Source organism: Camelus ferus, chromosome 29 (assembly GCF_009834535.1).
Source record: "Camelus ferus isolate YT-003-E chromosome 29, BCGSAC_Cfer_1.0, whole genome shotgun sequence".
NCBI lineage: Eukaryota > Metazoa > Chordata > Mammalia > Artiodactyla > Camelidae > Camelus > Camelus ferus.
The window spans coordinates 877,052-885,697 of record NC_045724.1 but is presented as its reverse complement, the minus strand read 5'-3'; the positions used below and the strand labels follow the sequence as shown (position 1 = coordinate 885,697).

General features: G+C 37.3%; 1 pseudogene; it reads left to right on the top strand.

Moving 5' to 3' along the window:
• The first annotated feature begins 5,624 nt into the window (after nucleotides 1–5,624).
• LOC102511068 lies at nucleotides 5,625–6,408 on the top strand (annotated as a pseudogene).
• The last annotated feature ends 2,238 nt before the right edge of the window (nucleotides 6,409–8,646 follow it).

Genomic DNA, 8,646 nt, shown 5'->3' with positions numbered 1-8,646 from the left:
AAGTAGGAAGTGAATTTGACATAATTAAGTCTTAGTATTATTTATAAACTTTAATAACCCATCATTTCCTGATAGTGTGCTATCACTGACTTCGAAAGGTTTATCAAAAGTATGAAAAAAATCCAACATAACACCAACGTCATGATCTAGGTTAAAACACAAAACTGCTTTTATGTTACAGTCATATTTCTCAAAAAACACTAGGTAAAAATATCACATGATAGAGTATACTAGTCAGGAAAGGGGCTTTGTTTACTTAAATACACTCCTGAAGGTAGTGCCACAGGAAAATTGCTTCTAAAACATACAGCACTTAAAATGATACACACATTTTTCTTTGTTTTGGGACTTCAAAGCAACAACCAAAAAATCAATACACTGCCACTTAACAAAATTTAAATTTGTGACTAATAGGACTAAATAATACAAACTCAAAAGCTTGCTTCAAAGTACAAATCTGGTAAGATACGATGATTGGTGTGAACCCTTCTATAGCTCAGTTGTCACAATACAGAAATTGGGAACACACAAAAAAAGAAACTTAAGCCCAATATAATCAATACTACATACTTTTTGAATGGTAATTTATTTTAACAAAATACCAATCATGGGCAGCCTCTCAACTTTTACCACATAAAAAATTAAGCTGTAAGAAATAAGCTAAGATTTTAGCTTCCCAAAGAGAGGACTTAACTATACTCATAATAACATGAAGTTCTTCTTGTATAAAATTAGAAGATTATTTTAATAATTCTTTCCCTTTAATATTACTAGTAACTATTTTTAAAGGCAGCAATAATGGAAATGCTGAGGCCTTAAAATTAGTAGTTCTAAAGTGATACCAAAAAATTTGCATTTGCCTAGTACTATGAAACTTTCAAGGCTAAAATTTCCAACGTACTTTCATTTTTTTAAACAGATAAGTTGAAAAATAAAAAAGACATGAAAGGAAGAGAGAAAAGGAAAGAAAGTTTAAAATCTAGAAGACCTTCAACTTACATTTCTTTTCACCAAATACTAACAGAGTACCCAAGATGTGCCAGGTACTACACTGGGAACTGTGACAGATTGCAACATTTATTCAAAACTAAAACTTGTACTATTCACTTTCTTAATGTTTTATATATTATTCAATCCAACATTTTTCTTAAGAAAGTCTCATCCAACACCAGAGAAGACATATTTTCCTAATAAATTTGTCACCATTTCACACGGGTCACAGAAGTTGCAGCTAGCATCTATGACTAACAAAAGGAATTCATTTCTGAAATATCACTGATTATTTTTTCATTTACATGAAAGTTAAATAATCATTCAGCAGATATAAACTACTTCAGAGTTTATAGCACCCCAAACTCAAAAAGAAAAAAAAAAACTGGACTAAATCTAATTACTGTGTATAGCTGACAAATATTTAAGTAGCCATGGTGTTCACTTGCTACCATAAACACAAACATTATTAACTTAATTTAGATGCAGTACTATAAAAGCAGTCCTGATTCTGAAGAGAAACAAAGTAAATTTTTTAAAAATAGTTCAAATAAACTGTCAAAAGTAGATGACATTTGCATTTTTACATTCTAGCTGTTGCAATTCTATACCTGTGATTACATACACCCTTTCAAACATTTCTGAATTTGTAATGGATGAAAAATATCTGCTAGTCTCTAAGTTCCACCAGTCGAATCAGACATTTCCAATAGCTAAGGCTTTTCATCCTAGAGTGCATTTAAAAAATATGACAGCATTTAATTACACATTCTCTAAAGTGAAAAAGCAACCTGTACTTTTATGACCATAATTTCTTCCACCATTTAAGCAAATTGTACTTTTTAGACAATGTCCTCCATTCGGTTCACATGCTTACATTTAAGAGGAACCTGGCCATTGGCTTTTCACATGGGTTTTATCACAATGCGATACAGCATCTGATAATTCACAGACCAAATGGATCAGTAAAGAATAAACCACAGAATCCTAAATCCCTGGAAATACAAGACACAACTGCAACCTCCGAGTTGTGCAAAGACCACCAAAATTTCTCTTTAAAAACCTTCTGATTAAGATTATGCTGGATTTTGCTCATCAGGTCTGCGAAAAATTCATGGTACTGTACGCGTCGCACGACAAGTTAGATTTTCTTTCATTGGCGTAACAGATAGAACCACAATACAGTTCAGTTTCTCAATTCAGATTACTTGACCTGCTTTTCAAACACTTGAATTCGTGCAGTTATTCCTAACACCCCCCTGTAAAAAGAGACGTTCTCTATGGGAAAACCATCCTCGGTGAGATACCCTGTAACCGGATCCAACTTGGCAGTGAAGCCCACCAACTCCCATGCCAGCTGACCCCCGGCCCCGGGAAGAGCTTGGGCCCCAGCCCCCGCACACACCTCTCTCCGCGGAACTCGGGGGCCCCATGGAACTCGGGGGCCCCATGCGTGACAGTGAACAGACACTACTTCCTGAATTCCCTAAGCCCCAGGGTTCCTTTTCTGGAGGTGAGACTACTGTTACGGAAACGACAGGCCAGTCAAGAAACAAGCACCACTCGGAGGGTTGGAGTACTCAGATGTATTATGCCAGCGGGCTCAGAGGGGCTGCTGCTCCGAAGCTCTGAGCACCTCCAAGACGTGCACATGAGGTTTTATAGGGTAAAGTACAAGCTTGGGGTATTTGGCCAATAAGCAGGGAACACCTTTAGCAGCATTATCATCACAAAAGTGGAGGCAGGGAGGCAGCAAACCAACATTCCAAAGCCAGATATGTAACTTTGAAAACCCAGCTGGCTAGCAAAAAACATGAACAGCAAACCAACACTAATTAACTTAGATTTACAAGTTAGTCCAGCAGAACTCAGATCAGTATTCCAATACTTAGATTTGTGAGTTATCTTGTTAGCCCAGTCCAGCCTCTCCTTCACATTCTGTCCTTATTTAAGAGCAATGGGGTATCTTTAGAGGGATCCCACTCGGAAGGGATATAGGACCAGATTTGAATTTGGAAAGGATCACTAGCTTTAGAGTAGAAGATAGATCAGCGGAATTGGGTTAGAGGAGCGACAGCAGGGACCCCAGACAGGAAGTGTTTGCTTAAGTAGCCCACACATAGGAAAGAATCTGGTTTTGTATTCATTAATATTCATCATCCATGGTATGAACAAATTTAAGGCAGTTTCCCAGTTTTGAAAGTGAGTAGTTTCAGACTCTCATAGAGACATTCAGTGGTTGTTACTTGGTCAGAAAGTAAATTAGTAGAGTTCATGTAACACTCTAGTGCCTCTCTAGTATGTGATAGCTGAAATTGCTAGGTGTGACAAATTGGACTTCTGGGTAAAAAAGAAAAGAGGCAAGTCACAATATATGCCACTGTAATGTAGAACCCCTTAGACTCTCATATCACACCATTACGTACAGGTAATACGTGTTAGCATACAGAAAAGGTTAGACATGCCAGCTCTTGAAATTTTCTATTCAACGTGGTACATATGAGGAAAATGACAATGGTTTTTATAATTTTTTCATAAAAGGGACATTTTTGAGGCACCCATTTAAAAATATCCCATTGTTTAACATACATTAAAAAGTAATACTTAAAAAAATACTTAACATACCTAAAAAAAATACATTTAAGTATCTCATTAGAGGTTTTATCCTTTATGGGTGCCCTACTGTTTAGATATTAAGGGATGTCATGCAATTTGTATAACAACAAAAAGCTTTATCTTCCGTGTTGACGTTTTCCACTGTCACACACACTGCATTTCTTACACTGCTGGTTCAAGAGACAAATAGTAATGCACCTTTATTTAATAGTAAATAAAGCACATTGCTTGCAAGCATAGCCCCCACTTTCCTGTAAAAAGATGATCCTCTTGGACATGGCGTCCTAAAGAAACACCTGCCTAATCATATATGTGTACTTGTTTTATTTTGCTGTTTTTTAAACTTTGTCTGGAAAATGATAGTACCAAATAAAAACTCAAGCATATGATAATGGGTTCTTATAATAAAAATTCACATATAAGCTAGACCTTAGATGACAGGGGAAAAGTATTAAAACAAAACTGCGGTGCCTGTAAGTTAAGCCATTTATTGTACTGTTTCCGGTATACATTCTGAAGTGAAGGAAAGTGTGACTGCACATTGATTCTCTGTTCTTCATCTTCTAAATTTGTTTTTTAAAGTGATAGTGTTACTTTGCACAGTTGTGCATTCTTTGTATAGACCAGATTGCCCTTGTTAAACTGGAAAGTAGATTAAAAGTCTAAATGATATAATTGCTACTCAGACCATGTTCACCTTAAGGGTTAATAGACAGGAGATGCTGCTTCCAAAATCCTGACAGCTCCTTCCCTTTTTGACTTCTCCCAGAAAGTGAAACTTTGTTCCATTTGGGTATGCTATGAGGGTTTGTGTATTCATTTGTTTGGATGATTGGTGCAGAGAAAATACAGATGGGACTTAGAATCTAAGACTGGGTTTGTTTGCTGAAACTTTTTATGTAACTATTTTCCTGAAGCCTAATCTGAAATTAGGATGTTACTGTGCATTTACTTAAGCAAGAAGCTCATAGAATGAACATTTTTATTAAATGAACTGGTTGTGGTTTTTATCTATTATTCCTTTATTTTTGGGCTAAAATGACTTCTAGTGGTGACTAGTACCCAAAGACCTCTCTTGAGTTTTCTGTGTAAGAAAAAAAATATTAAAGAACTAATCACCCTAGCCAAAAATGAAGATACTAACCTTGACTAAATTCAGGATGTTAAAAGGGAGTACTTCATGGAGTGGTAATCTTATTTTTTCACAGGAAAGAAGTAGAGCTGTCCAGTCTCTCAAATCTTAATTCAAAGTAATGGCAGATAATTTTAGGAGGTAATTTTATGAGGTAATTCAGTAGCAAAGTACATTTACTTAAAAATACCTCTGGTTTCTGGGCAGTGCTGATGGCCACTGATGGGCCTCCCTTTCCAAAAAAGGAGTGAATTAGATTATATTTCCTTAAAAGTTCATTCCATTCCAAAACTTAATATAAGTTAAGATGAAAGGAGTAGGCTTACTAATGGGCACTGGTGTACTTTAGCAACTCTTTTGCCCGCCCTAATTTTAAAAGGTTGTGCATTTTAGGATTTTTGGCTGAGAGGGCATTGGGGGCCCAGCAGTGGAACACCAGCTCTGCAGTAGGCAGATTGATGGGGCTGGATTTATCAAGTCTGATCAGTTTTAGAGGAAGTTTCTGAATGTGTTTCTGATCATTAAAATATTAATTTATTGCCAAATTTTATTCTTTAAATGCAGGTAAACAAGTGACAACCAAACTCACAGGCGCTTAATCATTGGCTAAAAGTTCCAGAAGACAAGCTACAGGTATTTAGGCAATTCTTACCTTATTCTTAATCCCCAAGAAATTAATAGATGTTATGTAAAAATATCCCTTGCCATTAATTCAGTTTAATGCTCATGCAATGTTTTATATTGAGGTTGCTAGATAATTATTAGTTTTAAATACTAAGACATCTGACACTTTGATAGTCTGTTACTATACAATAAGTATTTATAAGTGCTTTTGAACAGTTCAAATAAAATTAAATTTTTCAATTGTATTTCTTGTTAGATTATCATTGAAGTGACGGAAATGTTGCATAATGCCAGTTCACTCATCAATGACATTGAAGACAACTCAAAACTCTGACATGGCTTTCCAGTGGCACACAGCATCTACGGAATTCCATCCGACATCAATTCTGCAAATTACATGTATTTTCTTGGCCTAGAGAAGGTCTTAACCCTTGATCACCCGGATGCAGTGAAGCTCTTTACCCGCCAGCTTTTAGACCTCCATCAGGGCCAAGGCCTTGACATCTACTGGAGGGATAATTACACCTGTCCCACAGAAGAGGAGTATAGAGCGATGGTGCTGCAGAAGACAGGTGGACTGTTTGGCTTAGCAGTAGGTCACATGCATTTGTTCTCTGATTACAAAGAAGATTTAAAGCCACTACTTAACACACTTGGGCTCTTTTTCCAAATTAGGAATGATTATGCTAATCTGCACTCCAAAGAATATAGTGAAAACAAAAGCTTTTGTGAAGATCTAACAGAGGGAAATTCTCATCCCCTATGATTCATTCTATTTGGTCGAGTCCTGAAAGCACCCAGGTGCAGAATATCTTGTGCCAGAGAACCGAAAATGTAGATATTAAAAAATACTGTGTATATTATCTGGAGAATGTAGGTTCTTTTGAATACACCCGGGATACTCTTAAAGAGCTTGAGTCTAAAGCCTATAAACAAATTGATGCATGTGCATCTTCTCAGTACTTATTTTTATAAGATGTAAATGTTCAACAGTAAAACTAGTAGTTACTATTTCTGGTGGTTTTGATTTTTTTTTTCTTTTTGGTTTATTAAAGTAAATTTATCATACATCTTATAGAATGTTTATTGTATACTTAGTACTTTAAAGTTTGTTTAAAAAAATATATTTTCCATACCTTAGCATTTTGCTGGGAAATGTGCAGACGAGACCATTAGAAAACAACATGATGGACATTATTAAGTGTGAAATGAGTACCACCCAGAACGTAGCTAGAGGCCACCGGCAAGGGGGAGCTTAACAGTTTGCTGGTTATTAGGAGGCTGGGATGAATTTGTGGAGCAGTGATTCGGGAAGATTTGGTGGGATTTGAAAGTACGTAGAGAAAAGTCACAAGTTTATTGATTCACTAATTTTATTAGTCCTCTTTAATATAGTTTTTTTTTCTCTTGGTGGGGGAGGTAGTTAGGTTTACTTATTTACTTACTCTTAGAGGAGGCACTGGGGACTGAACGCAGGACCTCATGCACACTAAGCATGCACTCTACCACTTGAGCTATACCCTCCCCCCCTCTTTCATATAGTTTTATCATAAAAATTGTGGGTTTAAGTCATTGGTGTTTTAGACAGAAGACTCATCCACAGCCTCTTCAGATATGCCTAAAGCTTTTTGGAGGAGCTACTTAGGGTGACGTGAGACAGTTCACTCTGAGGCGGGGAAACACTGGGAGGGTGTAGGACAGTTTGGACACAGGCTTTGATGTTAGGTGCGAAGTGGAGGAAAGGACAGTGGGACATGATGCAAGCCGATCACTAAAAGACAAATACCGTGTGATACCACTTCCATGAGATATTTAGAGTAGTCGAGTTAATAGAGATTGAAGGCAGAGGCTGGGGAGAGGTGCTTACGAGGAGTTATTTAATGAGTGTAGACTTTGCAGTTTTGTAAGACGATAAAGTTTCTGTGATGGATTGCACACCAATGTGAATGTATCTAATGCCACTGAACTGTGCACATAAAAATGGTTAAGATGATAAATTTTATGGCATGTGTATTTTACCACAATTAAATCTCTTTTCGAAAAAGGACAGCAGATGGATTTGTTTCCAGTTAGGCTCTTGTACTTTGGAGTTGTTATGTTTTAAGTGGTAATTTAGGAGCAAATGACATTTTTGCCTTTACATGTTCCCAGATTCTTAGTCTCCCAACATGAACCACCCATCAGTGAAACCTTCTTCAATTTCCCTGCCTGGAAATCTTGTTCACTTCATTTCCACTGCCCACTTCGATTGTCAGCTTAACTAGGGCAGGTTTTCCGCATGGAGCCTTCCTCACTCTTAACCCACCAGGTTGTTGTCAGTACCAAATGTGATTTCTTGCGTTACTAATTATAGGTCTTCATTTTTTGCTGTTAGTTACCTCTGCTAACTAAGATGTAAGTTCCTTATAAGAGCATGTCTTCTCCTTCCATATGTGCCTCATGATGGAAAGGTCAGCGGGGGTCAGGGCTCAGCCTGTCAGTGTCCTGCCTGGGGCTCCTCATCTCCGTTCCAGGCATTTCCCACTGATGTAGCATTTCCTACTGGAGAGGTGTCAGCATGAGTGGTCTTCAGACCTCCTGCCAGTTGTTTTGGTACAATCTTGAACAAATATCAGGAAAGATTAAGGAAAATACACTTGGGGAAAAGAATACATTTTGAAGAACTTTTTTCTGATACGAATTCACGAAGTGCTAGTGTTCTCACCTTTTCTGTTGCGCATCAAACATCTCTTTGGATCTCTTGGTGGCTGAACAAGGTAGGAGTTGTGATAACTGAATCTGTACCTGCGGTGGCACTAGACTCACCATGATTAAACTTCCCCTTATCAGCTACTGTTATTCTGAACTTGTGATACTTTTTTTTTGATGTGTGGTATTTCTTTTCCTTTATCTAAATATAGAATCTGATACATGATCTTAATGGCTATCATATTTACTAGATGTTGAACACTGCTGCACACTGTAACTCATTTAGTGCTTACGACAGCTCTGTGGGGCAGCCCTAATCTCATGCATGTTTTACAGATGGGGAAACTCAGATGTGGGTTAAATTATCCAGGGCTCTGTGGTTAGCATGTGCTAGGAGAGGTGGAATTTCTCTCCAGCAGACTGGCTGCATGGAACGTCCCTAGAACATTAAATTGGAGCAAATATGACATAAATTCTTATTTATTTTTCAGGATTTTTTCAGTTGCAGGAGAAAGAAAGCCAGCTCAAACTGATGTAAACAAAGGAAGGAATTTGGTGGTTCATTTAACTGGGCTGGTGAAAGGCTTTGCGCACAG